The 15055-nt window shown below is 38.3% G+C and overlaps 1 pseudogene; it reads right to left on the bottom strand.

Annotated features, from left to right (window-relative positions):
• Positions 1-10843: 10843 nt before the first annotated feature.
• On the bottom strand, positions 10844-10940 carry LOC130837602 (U6 spliceosomal RNA; annotated as a pseudogene).
• Between the last annotated feature and the right edge of the window lie 4115 nt (positions 10941-15055).

The following is a 15055-nucleotide window of genomic DNA, read 5'->3' as shown; positions in this document are numbered from 1 at the left end:
GATTTATGTCGAAGAGTGTTCTTCCTATGTTTTCCTCTAAGAGTTTTATAGTGTTTGGCCTTATATTTAGATCTTTAATCCATTTTGAATTTATTTTTGTGTATGGTGTTAGGGAGTGTTCTAATTTCATTCTTTTACATGTAGCTGTCCAGTTTTCCCAGCACCACTTATTGAAGAGGCTGCCTTTTCTCCATTTTATATCCTTGCCTCCTTTGTCATAGATTAGTTGAGCATAGTTTATCTCTGGGCTTCCTATCCTGTTCCATTGGTCTATATTTTTGTTTTTGTGCCAGTATCATATTCTCTTGATTACTGTAGCTTTGTAGTATAGTCTAAAGTCAGGGAGCCTGATTCCTCCAGCTCCATTTTTTCCCCTCAAGATTGCTTTGGCCATTCAGGGTCTTTTGTGTCTCCATACAAATTTTAGGATTTTTTGTTCCAATTCTGTAAAAAATAACATTGGTAATTCGATAGGGATGTCATAGGGATGTAGATTGCTTTGGGTAGTACAGTCATTTTCACAATGTTGATTCTTCCAACCCAAGAACATGGTATATCTTGCCATCTGTTTGTGTCATCTTTGATTTCTTTCATTAGTGTCTTTTAGTTTTCTGCATACAGGTCTTTTACCTCCTTAGGCAGGTTTATTCTTAGGTATTTTATTCTTTTTGTTGCAATGGTGAATGGGATTGTTTCTTCAATTTCTCTTTCTGATCTTTCATTATTAGTGTATAGAAATGCAAGAGATTTCTGTGTGTCAATTTTGTATCCTGCAACTTTACCAGATTCATTGATTAGCTCAAGTAGTTTTCTGGTGGCATCTTTGGGATTTTCTATGTATAGTATCATGTCATCTGTGCACAGTGACAGTTTTATTTCTTTTCCAATTTGGATTCCTTTTATTTCATTTTCTTCTCTAATTGCTGTGGCAAGGACTTCTAAAACTATGTTGAATAGTAGTGGTGCGAGTGGACATCCTTGTCTTGTTCCTGATCTTGGAGGGAATGCTTCCAGTTTTTCACCATTGAGAATGATGTTTGCTGTGGGTTTGTCGTATATGGCCTTTATTATATTGAGGTAGTTTCCCTCTATGCCCACCTTCTGGAGAGTTTTTATCATAAATGGGTGTTGAATTTTATCAAAAGCTTTTTCTGCATCTATTGAGACGATCATGTGGTTTTTATCCTTCAGTTTGTTAATATGGTGTATCACATTGGTTGATTTGCATATATTGAAGAAGCCCACTTGATCATGATGTATGATCCTTTTAATGTGTTGTTGGATTTTGTTGAGGATTTTTGCATCTAAATTCATCAGTGATATTGGTCTGTAATTTTCTTTTTTTGTAGTATCTTTGTCTGGTTTTGGTATCAGGGTGATGGTGGCCTCATAGAATGAGTTTGGGAGTATTCCTTCCTCTGCAATTTTTTGGAAGAGCTTGAGAAGGATGGGTGTTAGCTCTTCTCTAAATGTTTGATAGAATTCACCTGTGAATCCATCTGGTCCTGGACTTTGGTTTGTTGGGAGATTTTTAATCACAGTTTCAATTTCATTACTTGTAATTGGTCTGTTCATATTTTCTGTTTCTTCCTGATTCAGTCTTGGAAGTTTATACCTTTCTAAGGACCTGTCCATTTCTTCCAGGTTGTCCATTTTAGTGGTGTATAGTTGCTTGTAGTAGTCTCTTAAGGTGATTTTATTTCTGTGGTGTCTGTTGTAACTTCTCCTGTTTCATTTCTAATTTTATTGATTTGAGTTCTCTCCCTCTTTTTCTTGATGAGTCTTGCTAGAGGTTTATCAATTTTGTTTATCTTCTCAAAGAACCCGCTTTTAGTTTTATTGATTTTTGCTATTGTTTTCATTGTCTCTATTTCATTTATTTCTGCTCTGATCTTTATGATTTCTCTCCTTCTACTCACTTTGGGTTTTGTTTGCTCTTCTTTCTCTAGTTTCTTTAGGTGTAAGGTTAGATTGTTTATTTGGGATGTTTCTTGTTTCTTGAGGTAGGATTGTATTGCTATAAACTTCCTTCTTAGAACTGCTTTTGCTGCATCTCTTAGGCTTTGGATTGTTGGGTGTTCATTGTCATTTGTCTCTAGGTATTTTTTGATTTCCTCTTTGATTTCTTCAGTGATCTCTTGGTTATTTAGTAGCATATTGTTTAGCCTCCATGTGTTTGTATTTTTTTACAGTTTTTTTCCTGTAATTGATTTCTAATCTCATAGTGTTGTGGTTGGAAAAGATGCTTGATACAATTTGTTTTCTTAAATTTACCAAGGCTTGATTTGTGACCCCAAATATGATTGACCCTGGAGAATTTTCCATGTGAACTTAAGAAGAATGTGTAATCTGCTGCTTTTGGATGTAATGTCCTATAGGTATATCTATTAAATCTAGCTGGTTTATTGTGTCATTTAAAGCTTGTGCTTCCTTATTAATTTTCTGTCTGGATGATCTGTCCATTGGTGTAAGTGGGGTGTTAAAGTCCCCCACTATGATTGTGTTACTGTTGATTTCCTCTTTTATAGGTGTTAGCATTTGTCTTATGTATTGAGGTGTTCCTATATTGGTTGCATATATATTTATAATTGTTATCTCCTCTTCTTGGATTTATCCCTTGATCATTATATAGTGTCCTTTCTTGTCTCTTACAACATTTTTTATTTTAAAGTCTATTTTATCTGATATGAGTATCGCTACTCCAGCTTTCTTTTGATTTCCATTTGCATGGAATATCTTTTTTCCATCCCCTAACTTTCAGTCTGTATGTGTCTCTAGGTCTGAAGTGGTCCCTTCTGGCTTGCAGAGTTTCTGCTGAGAAATCAGCTCTTACCCTTATGGGAGTTCCCTTGTATGTTACTTGTCATTTTCCCCTTGTTGCTTTTAATAATTTCTCTTTGTCTTTAATTTTTGTCAATTTGACTACTATGTGTCTTGGCGTGTTTCTCTTTGTGTTTACCCTGCCTGGGACTCTCTGGGCTTCCTGGGACTTCTCTTGGGTGGTTATTTCCTTTCCCACGTTAGGGAAATTTTTGACTATAATCTCTTCCAATATTTTCTCAGATCCTTTCTCTCTGTCTTCTCCTTCTGGGACCCCTATAATGAGAATGTTGGTGCGTTTAACATTGTCCCAGAGGTCTCTTAGGCTGTCTTCATTTCTTTTCATTCTTTTTTCTTTATTCTTTTCTGCATCAGTGATTTTCACCATTCTGTCTTCCAGGTCACTTATTCATTCTTATGCCTCAGTTAATCTGCTATTGGTTCCTTCTAGTGTATTTTTCATTTCAGTTATTGTGTTGCATATCTCAGTTTGTTCTTTAATTCTCCTATGTCTTTGTTAAATTTTTCTTTCATCTTTTCAATCTTTGCATCCAGTCTTTTTTCAAAGTCCTGGATCATCTTGACTATCATTATTCTGAATTCTTTTTCTGGAATGTTGCCTATCTCCACTTCATTTAGTTGTTTTTCTGGGGTTTTATCTTGTCCCTTCATCTGGTACAAAGTCCTGTGTCTTTTCATTCTCCCTATGTTCCTGTGGCTGTGGTTTTCAGTTCCACAGAATGGAATACTGCTGATACTCCTTGATACTGCTGTCTGCCCTCTTGTGGAGGAAGCTATCTAAGAGGCTTGTGCACGCTTCCTGATGGGAGGGACTGGTGATGGGTAGGGCTGGGTGTTGCTTTGGTGGGCGGAGCTCAGTAACACTTTAATCAACTTGTTTGCCAATGGGTGGGGCTGTGTTCCCTCCATGTTGGTTGTTTGGCCTGAGGTGACCCAGCACTGGAGCTTATGGGCTCTTTGGTGGGGCTAATGGCAGACTCTGGGAGGGCTCAAGCCAGTGATTATTTCCCAGGAACCCTGCCACCAATGTCCCTGTCCCCATGATGAGCCACCTCTCAGGCAACCCTCCAGCACCAGCAGGTAGGTCTGGTTCAGTCTCCTATGGGGTCACTGCTCCTTCCCCCTGGGTCCTGGTGTGCACACTACTTTTTGTGTGCCCTCCAAGAGTGGAATCTGTTTTCCCAGTCCTGTGGAGGTCCTGCAATCAAATCCTGCTGGCCTTCAAAGTCTGATTCTCTGGGGGTTCCTCCTCCCATTGCTGGACCCCAAAGGACATGGGGCTCAGGACCCTCACTCCAGTGGGTGGACTTCTGCAGTGTAACTGTTCTCCAGTTTGTGAGTCACCCACCCAGCTGTTATGGGATATGATTTTATTGCGATCGTGCCCCTCTTACTGTCTCATTGCAGCTTCTCCTTTGTCTCTGAATGTGGGGTGTCTATTTTGGTGAGTTCCAGTGTCTTTCTGTCAATGATTGTTCAGCAATTAGTTGTAATTCTGGTGCTCTTGCAAGAAGTAAGCGCACATCCTTCTACTCCTCCGTCTTGAAGTGTCTCTCTCACCACTTTTCAAATAACTCTCTTGAAAATTTTTATTCAAGCCAAAATACTTTCTCTTTCTTTATTGTTTAAAACAAATATGTTTTTTTCTTTTCTCCTCTGAAATTTATTTTGGGCTGCATGCATGTACTAACTATATTTTTGATGGTAAGATTGCCATCAATTTGCTTTACTTCCATAAACTAAAGCAGTGTTTTTAAAGCACCCTTGCATTATTTAGAAAAACAATTTATTTGAGTATAGTTGATTTACAGTTGTAATTGCATTACTTTTCATGTAGTGTAGTTGTGTTATACTTGCATTACTTTTCATTTTCTGCTACTTACAGAACTGTAAAATAGCCCAATGACAATGAAAAGTGTGAACCCTTATAGAAGCATAAAACCTTGAAGGGTAGCTAGACAGGACCCCCATTAAGTATATTAATGTCTATCCATTCAAAGTCTTCATAATTTTTCCTCACTTTGGTAAGTATCAGACCATATGGGTTTACTTCAGTGAAATGTGAGGTGGAGTTGTCTGATTTTGTTCCATCTTAGGGCAGTTTGCTTAAAGTTTTCAAACACCAAGTTGTTGATGTAGAATAGGTTTCTTATCTGGGAGAGGGCCCATCCTAATCTTTCTTCCCTAATCTCCTTCTCTGAAGCTTTTTCCCATCTCTATTTTTGGTGTTCTGGGTCCTTTACTTTGATACCTAATTTTTATTTAGTATTGTAGATATTTTTTCCCTGGACTATATCCCTACAGCCAGTGCCTTACTCTGTTATTACTTTGGGCAGGTCACAAAAGCAAATTTGGACCAAATATACATTCTAGAAGCGTAACGCAAATAACCTGCTGCTTTATAACAGTGATAGGCACTAAGATCCATACTCACTATCAATATTTCCATAGCACCATGCAACTGGAGGTAGAATGATTACAAAATGAATAGAAAAGCACTGTGATGATTTAATAACTTTCCTGTTGCTTTGTTTTCAATAGCAGCTGAAAATAATAATCTGAGGCACTGAATGCGGTGATCTTCAAATGGGGTTGTGTGTACTCAGAAGATGCAAAAGATAATCCAGTTGGGAGTGGGAAATATATTTAAGCTGAGTTTAATCTCATATTTTTATTAAAATTTAATTTTTAAATGTATATGCAGTAAAATTGATTTTTTTTGGTGTACAGTTGTCTGGATTTTAACATACATATATATAGATTTGTGTAACCACTGCTGTAATCAGTACCCAGGACATTTTCGTCACCCCAAAGTACGGCACAAGTGATTGCCATACTTTTAAATTGATTTTCATGTGTGTATTATTTTATAATATGCACAATATATTAGCATAGTAATACATATTTGTAATTTTTGAATGTCATATTTTAGATGTGTGTGCTCAAAATTCTTTATTAACAGAGACATGTGGATAAGAATGTTTGAAGACAACCTCTATAGACAGCAGTAATGAAAATTAATTGGGAAAAATAACATAAGCTGATTTTTTAAAAAAAACAAGTGGGCAGCTGTGCTGAAACTACTATGCGGAGAACCAGAAGGCTAGTGGACTGAATGGGAAACCACTGTGATGACTTAGGCAAGAAATGCTGAAGGCCTGAAATAATTAGTGAAAGAGAAGAAAGGAGGCATTTAAGAGACTTCTCTGGGGTGGACTGGGAGGTGTTGGTAAGTGAACGTGCGAGAAATTGAGCAGATATGTGGGGTTTGCTGAGTGGTAGGCAGGGCTGATGGTGATACCTTTGATGGAGAACTTGACTACAGAGGCAGAGCTGGTTTACGGGGCTTGGGGATGATGAGTCCAAGTTGGTTCTGTTAAATTTAAGAGAAGCTGATTGAAATCATATGAATGATGTGGAATGGTGGAGGTCTTGGGGTCCATGTTGGGATTACCTTTTGGATTTATGGTTTATACTTATAGCCAATTGGAGCCAGTTAGAAGATGCATGGGCCCATTTCTTACCTGTCATATAACAGGACTCACCTCACTCTCCAGGGTTTAAAAATGCCTTAAAAAAGACACTACCTCTCTCTCTATATATATATTATATATATTTAAACTTTTTATTTTATATTGGAGTATAGTTGTTTAGCAACGTTGTACTAGTTTCAGATGTATAGCAAATTGATTCAGTTATACATATACATGTCTCTATTCTTTTTCAAATTCTTTTCCCATTTAGGTTGTTACGTAATATTGAGCAGAGTTCCCTGTACTATACAGTAGGTCCTTGTTGGTTATCCATTTTAAATATAGCAGTGTATACACATCAGTCCCAAACTTCCAGTCTATCCCTCCCCTCACCCTTCCCCCCTTATTTTTATATATTTTTCATTGAGATATAATTGACATATAAGGTTGTATTAGTTTAACAGTGATTTTGATATATGCATATATTGCAAAATAATTACCAAGATTAGTTAGCATACATCACCACACATAATTACAAAAAATTTGTTTTCCTTTGTTGAGAAATTTTAAGATCTGCTGTCTTAGCAACTTCCAAATGTACAGTACAGTGTTATTAATTATAGTCACCATGCTGTGCAACACATCCTCAGGACTTATTTATCTCCTACTGGAAGTTTGTACCTTTTGGCCACCTTCACTAAAAGGGACACTTCTTAATCCTCCTGAAAAGTTGTAGCTCAGACTTCTGGCCAATTAAACCCCAGGGGTAGGTGTTCTCAACTGGAAAACAACTTGGAGTCTGGCTGTCAGGAACCTCCACCTTTTCTGTGTTAACTCCTTCGCTGCCAAAAGCTCAGCAGGACTGGAGCAAAGAGCGGGATGGGAGGTGGGAGGGTCATGAAAATGAGGGTGAAGATGGGGATGCATGGGGTCTGCTTATCTGAGCAGATACCTGTTCATCTTTAGAGCCAGATCTGAGGCCACGATGAGCAGAAAAGGAAATCCAGAAGGGCCTTGGGTTTATTGTAAAGTAAAAGCTAATGACCATAAATCTCAGGACTTCAGAAAGGGTCTTAATTATGATCTGGTATCATTTCAGAAAGTTTTCTCTGGTGACTGCTTGAGCAGTGGTCTCGCAAGTTGCAGGGGAGACTTGTACTCTGAAAAGCATGCAAGAAAAGAGTAGAAGAAAATTGGCTGCAGATGTAGTCTTTTATCTGAAAAAAGAAGACACTAAACTTGGTAGATATTTGAACACTACTTCAGAGTACTACGTGTGTATAATTTATAAGTAAATGTACACAGATTGCGAATGCCAGCTCAGAAATATTTTACTGATGGAAACGCAATTATGGTTTTTTGCTTTTACTTTAAAATAAACCCAAGGCCCTTCCGATTTTCCTTTTCTGTCCTTTATGGGATAGAACAGAGGAGGAGATGAAGCAGTTGGGATAAAGAGAAAGAGGCAGATGGGAATGGCATTTAGGATGTGGTGATTGATGATTTATGAATGAATCTTTGATAAAACCCTGGCCTCTCAGTGAAGAATGTATTGCCTTTCTAGCACTTCTACAGAACTGCCATCAATTCTGTGATGGCGTTGTAATCTACCTAGTTATTTACCAGTCATTTTCCTGTCTGTCCTTTAGAGATGTATTCCTAGCAGTTTAATGGATGCTGAATTAATGATGTAATATTACCATTACATTAAATGTTTTAATAGCTCAAAAATGGAACAGATTCCTATTTTTGAATAAGAGAGTAGTCCACATAACGGTTGGCAGTCAGCCTTTTGGTTCAAAAATGAAATAAGAATGCACTACGCTTTGCTGTGGAATTAGGGTTGTTAAGATTGGCCTTATGATCCTGCATTACAAGTTGGAAATTACTGGAGTTAGTCGTTTGTTGGTGCCATTATTTGAAATTTGCAGGGTGATTACAGACACTTTTAAATATTCACATTTTACAAACCACAAGCATCAGGGTCCAAATTAATCATGTTATTTTTTCCTTATGAAAACGTAAGAGTCAAAATTAGCCATAAAAGTTATTTTCAAAGCATTTCCTTTTAGAGACGTAAGGAATGCTGACTATTCAACAAACAGTAGTTGCATAAAGAAGATTTTTGGTCCCATGATCTGGCTGAAGCTTTGCGGACACGCAGCTGCTTATCTCGCGAGTGGAATTTCCTGTTAATATTCCTGCGGGCTAATTGTTCATCAAAAGTATAACAAATGTCAACAAATATCACAAGTGTGTTACATCTTAATATTTAAGAGACAGCAGAAATAGTTCAGATGTTTAACTTGGTTGCACTTAAAAGGCAAGAGCACAATCTTTAGCTTTTGTCACAAACTACCCTTGATGGGATTAATGCTATTCAGAGAAACCATTTGGTTTAAAAGCCCTTTTCTTTTAATTTACAGCAACATATGGCTTAAGATAAGACAGGCTAAGGGAAGAAATGATGATAACTTCAAACATCGTTATTATAGAGCACCTTTGTTTTAAATGGATTGTGTATAGTTTTCATCCGAACTACATATGGAAATAAATTTTCATAGACTGAAAACACTTCAAATGGACTCAAATTCCTTGGCAGCAATCACAAAGACATCTAGTTTTTAATGTGAGATGCGAGGTGGTTAGGTGGAGGTCTCGGCCGTGGGAAGTAACATCACCAGACACCAGGGTTCAGGTCAGAAGTGGAAATTTAGTGTCAGTAGAAACTTCCCGGAACACAAGACAACAGGTTTTTAAAAAGCATGTCCAGTTTTTTTTTTTTCCCCTCCTAGTAAAATTAGCACTATGGAGCTGTTTCAGGAAGGTTCTCTGATGGAAATTTTAGCATACCACTCTGCCCTTGTTCAGACTGTTAATCCTGCCCTATTTTCTCTTGCTCTGCCCTAACACACTCAGAGTGCTCAAGAGCTAGAAACAAGCTACAGGTTCCTTTCCATTCTCTTCCAGATGGTACCGCTCTCTGTTCCTCCTTCAGACACAGATAAAAATGGAGTCAGGCTTCTGAAAACCAGAACCACCTCTCATCTGGTTGGCGTCTTCTCGTGGGGAGAGGAGGTCACACCTTTACAGGCACTGGGAGCCACTTTTGGGGTTATAAGTTTAATCACTCCCACCTCTGCTGTCTTGTCTGTTCCTGTACATTTGTACCCGTTAACTCTCTCTCCTGGCCACTTGTGTTAGTGCCAAGACCCTCTGCATCCATCACGATCAGACCTGTGCACGGCCACCAGCCTCCTCTCACCCTTGGAAGAAGGCTTGGCAAGTGTCTGAACACACTTGGGTGGCACTGTCTGTAACCAGCGCTCTGTGTTTATACATTGCGTTTTTACAGTTCTTGTAGAGCTCACTTTTCTGTATTAGTAACAAATTCTTGTAAGCATGCCATATAATAATGTTATAATATAGAGAACAAACTAGTGGTTACCAGTGGGGAGGGGGCGGGCAATGTGGGGGTGGGGGAGTGTGAGGTACAAACCACGAGAGATAAGACAGGCTCAAGGATGGATTGTACAACACAGGGAACAAAGCCAATATTTTGCAATGACTGTAAATGGAAGGTAACCTTTTAAAGTTGCGTTAAAAACCAAATGTTAAATTAATAAAAAGTTTTTTTAAAGTGAAGATAATGTTGTATATTCATGAGTTTCGCAAACATTGGGTGAGTATCCCTTCCCATGTGCTCTGCTGTAAGTGGGGCATGCAGGGGTAAGCAAGACTTTCCCTGCCCCCAAGGTACATGAAATAAGAAGATGACATAAGGAAGGTGTTGGTTGCTACCCAAAAGCCACAGCTCAGGGCATCACCTGTTTTTGGTCACTTTGCTAACTGAGAATTTGAAGAACTGCAGACAAGAAGAAGAGTATGTGCTAGAGATGCATATGACTTGCAAAGCCTACAGTATCTACTGTCTGGCGCTTCACAGTCAAAGTTCTCTGACCCTGAACACAAGGACTGTAATGCAAGGTAGAACGTTACATGTTCTACCTCCATCGAAGTCCTATCAGGGATGCTCAAAAGTCTATAGGGTTCCAAAGAGGGCAGCTGCTTTTTTTTTTTTTTTTCCCTTAGAATTCCATCCTTTGTCCAACTTTTTGATTCTCCTTGATAAAAACAAAACAAAACAAAAACAGAAACAAACATATTCTACAGAGTTTTTTAACTTCACTGAAACCTTTGGAAATTACAAATATGGCAATAGTTAAAGCTGTTATTCTCTGGGGGAAGACATATCTTTTCGTCTGAGAGCAGAAGCAGAGGCAGTCAAACAAAAGAGAATTTCGTTTTGTTCTCTTGGGGTTTCCTAAAGCATCCTCACATTTAATTAGTGGCTTAATTTTGTTGAGTTATCCGTTTCTTCTAGCACATGCTGGGTGATCAGATGTCTTCACACCCTATCCAGAGCTGCCACGGGAGGCATCCAGAGGAATAGCACAGTATTATTTACTTATTTCCACAATTCTCTAAACTGAACAGTAAATCCTCATAATTTGAAATGCAAGAGACTAAAAAATGTGGAACGCTTCATGAATTTGCGGGTCATCCTGCGCAGGGGCCAGGATAATCTTCTCTATACCGTTCCAAATTTAGTATATGTGCTGTTACTCTTGACTAATGGGATCAAAGGAAAGATTTAGGATGGAAGAAGTGAGACTTCAAGAAAAGGTGGAATTTTAATAAAAGGAAATGGGGGAGAAGCAGTTTCAGGAGGAGGGAAAGTGAACAGGGAGCAAACAGCCCAGTCAGTGCTCCTCTTTTTTAAAACACATTGAGACCAGAGCATAAAATGGGAAACAAATGGGAACAAATACACCTAACTGTATATCAAGTTGGAACATAACCACCCAGAAAAAGAATTATTCCAACTGACTTTGAACTCACTGCTCTGACTGGATAGCTCTAGCAGGAAGTATTGTAAGGATGAAAAGAATTGCAAAGAAATCTTAAACTTCCCTCAGCAGTTTTATTAGTAGTCATACTGGCATTGTGATCTTGATACTATTTTATCTGTATGATGAGATAAACCAGATTAGTAAATACGTCAATTTTATTAATGTTTGGTGACAAGGAAAAGAGATACAAATTAAAAAGTCAAAAATGTTGAGAAGGCTAAGTTTTAGCAGGAAATATTGGTATGAATTCATGATTTGTTATGTGTAGATATCTTTGTTCTTGATTTAAAGTGTGTGTGTATATTTCTATTGAAAGAACCTAAACTTGATGACATCCCAGTAGCCCCGAAAAGGCTATGGCCACTTAGTTTCTCAATATCATTTAAAGAAATCAGTCCTTTTGGAGAACTAGCTGGTTCTAGCCCCGGGTCAAGGGAAGTTTAAGGTGAGGATAGGAATCGTATTGTGCCAGAAGGGAAAAAAGTGTCAAAGGCTAATGAAGTCATCAAAAGGTCAAATGCTACCAACTTTATAGCATTTCCATTAGGCAAATTTGGGACACCTTGAGAATGAAAAAGAATGATAAGTGTTATTGATGGTAAAATATGGACTAAATTCAGAAGTGCATAGTTACAGAAAGGAAAGAGAAATAGAGGGAGGAAAAGGAAAACCTTGCTTGCTACCACTGGAGGTGATTCCTATTAAAAACTCTCTACTCTAAAAATTGGTAATTAAGCAAAAAGAATTAGCATTTACTCTGCTTTTATGATAAGCGATATAGCTCATATCAAGTTGATGAGAAACTGTGGTTTTGTTTTTTTTTTGTTTGTTTTTCTTTTCGCCCTCTATGGGAGATTACTAGTTAAGAAATATAAAGGATGATAGAATTTTTAAAAATGACCGTTTAAAAAAAAATGACCATTTAACTCATGCATCGTGAGTGAGAATGTAAGGTGACGGTACAGCCACGGCAGAAAAGCGTTTAGCATTTTCTTATAGAGTTAAACACACATTTACTAAACAACCCAGAAATCCTATTCCCAAGTATTTACCCAAGTGAAATGAAAACTTCGGTTCACACGAAGACCTGGATGAGAATGTTTGCGTGGCTTTGTTCGTAATTGCCTCAGACTGTAAACAACCGAAATGTCCCTCACCTTGGAACGGCTAAACAAACTGCGGTGCACTCCTGCAATGGGATTCTATTCAGCAATAAACAGGAAAGAACTACTGATACCTGAACAGCATGAATGGGTCTCAAACACATTCTATTAAGTGAAAGAAGCCAGACTCAAAAGGCTACACAAGGTAGGATTCCATGTATGTGATGTTCTGGAAAAAGCAAATATAAAGGGACAGAACATATCAATATATTAGTGGTTGCCAAGGGCTGGGGTTAGGGGATGACGATGACAGGATATGGGGGAATTACTGGTTGGCGGGAGGGACTGGGACCTATTCTATATCTTAGTGGTTGTGGTGGTTGCACAAACATATACATACATTTGTCAAGACTCATAAAACTGTACAGAAAAAAGAATGAACTTTTCCTGTACATGGGTTATGCCTTAAATCAAAAGTGAAAAAAAAAATGACCATTTTGCAACTTCTAATCAAATAATTCTTTCAGGCAAGGGTCATCAATGAACGCTAAAACTACTATATGGAATTTTGTTGGGGAAACAGGACCTTCCTGTGCCAGAATACACCTCACAGGTTACTTGCTAATTGTGAGTGGAAAAATGAGTTTTAATGGAGAAATATGACAGTCACTCCCTTCATAACGGGGTCAAGGTCAGGATCACTAATGGTATGACAACCTGACATTATGCGCCACCTGGTGTCATGTAAATACACACCACATTTGAATCATACTTGCCCCAAAGCTTGATCTGAATCTAATCTCTTTAGACGTAAATTTCAGTTTAGGACCAACTGGGAATGGATGTTTAAGTTAAATTATGCCACGAATTATGCCACCATCAGACCAATACAGATTCTAGACTATGCTATAAGACAGGGGGCCTGGTTACTTTAAAATGTCAAGATAAATTTTAAATTAAATACATAAAAGGGAGAACAATAGACTAAAAAGTCTTAATGAGCAAGTGAAATGCATGAAAATTGGATCTGGTTTGAAAACAGAGCAAAAAATGAGATTTTTGAGATAATTGGGGAGATCTGAATATGGACTGGATATTGGGGAATTGCTGTTATTGTCTTAGACATGCTAACGGTATTGTGTTTATGTAGGACAATTCCCTTATTTTTGGATAGTTCCATGCTTAGGTACTTACAGGTAAAATGTCATGTCTGTTAATTATATTCAAATAATTCAATTATATATGTCTGTATATCTATGTATCTTTCTATGTTTCTATTTGTGTTTCTGTATATCCATCATCTATTTCTCTTTCTATCATCTATTTCTCTATTTCTCTATCGTATTGCAAAATAGTCACGATTGTGATGGATTCACAGATTTCCATGTATTATTCTCTCCACTCTTCTGAATGTTAAAATTTTTTTATAACAAAAAGTAGGGGGAAAATTAATACCAGATCCTACACTAGGCAAAATAAATCAGGACGTCTTGGGGACAGGACCTAAGCTACAGCATTTTTTAGAAGCTCCCCAGATGACTTTTTCAAAAAACATAAAACAACCATTTTATGAGGCTCCTGGATTCCGCTGGTCAGGAATTCAGACAGGGCAAAGAGGGGATAACTTGTCTCTGTTCCACGATGTCTGGGGGCTCGGCTGGGAAATGCTGGTACCTGGAGGCTGGGGTCATCTGGATGCATCTTCACACGTCTGGCGGTTGAGCCTAGCTGTTGGCTGGAACCTTGGCTGGGCGGTCAGCCAACACACCTCCATGCGGTCTCTCCATGTGGTGTCTCTGTATGGCCTCCAGGTGATTTTAATCTGAAGTCAGCATTTTCCCAAACTTGAACAGTCATAAGAATGATCTTAAGCATTTATTAAAATTCAGATTCTCTGGCCCTTTTCCTGGGACTATTAATATTTACCTTTAAAAGCCACCCAAGTGATTCTAACAGAAAGGTGAGTTTGGAAAGCACTGACCTAGGGCATCAGCCATATTTTTCTCTTAAGGTCCCAGATCTGTCCAGACACCAAGTACCAGACACCACAGAAGGGGGGTAATGTCATATTTTAGTGCCTTATTTCTGAAACTTTGTCCCACATTCTTCCTTTGATTTCTAGATTATCTTGCTGCCTTTGACTCTGTCTTTCTGTTGGCTGTGATTATGGTTCTTCCATGGCTGTGTGGTTTTTGTTGTTTTAGTTGAAACACTTGTCTCATTTGACTAAGCCCTTGGAACTTCTTACTCAATGCGTGATTATGTGGGTATAGAAATTGGATGAGTTTGAGATAAACTGGGAGAGAGAAAAATGAGGCTAGGTCATACCAGGTTTTGAATGCTGGGCTGAGGAATTTGGCCTTAAGTCCACATGCAATGGTAGTTCAGAAAAAGTTTCTTGATTAGAAGTGCAAAAGGATCAGGGATGTGCATTAAGAAAATCAGGGGCAGGGAGGGCTTGGAGGCATGGAGAACAGGTTAGGGCCTAGGAGAAAAGTTATGGGGGCCTTTACCAAGAAGGCAGAAATCTCAATGTTAGGGAAAAGGTAGACCTGGGATCCATCATTTTCAAACTCCTTACAGACCACCATCATAGTCTTTGGCGTCACTGTTGGTTTATAAAACGGAATAAACATTTTATCTCTTAAGTAGAAAGATGACCCTGCTGACTTATACACGACACTCTGAATTGGTTCTAGGCTAGTCATCATGTGTTTGAGATGAT

Source organism: Hippopotamus amphibius, chromosome 15 (genome assembly GCF_030028045.1).
Source record: "Hippopotamus amphibius kiboko isolate mHipAmp2 chromosome 15, mHipAmp2.hap2, whole genome shotgun sequence".
NCBI lineage: Eukaryota > Metazoa > Chordata > Mammalia > Artiodactyla > Hippopotamidae > Hippopotamus > Hippopotamus amphibius.
Note: the sequence above shows the minus strand (reverse complement) of the source record. Positions and strands in the feature narration are given on the sequence as shown.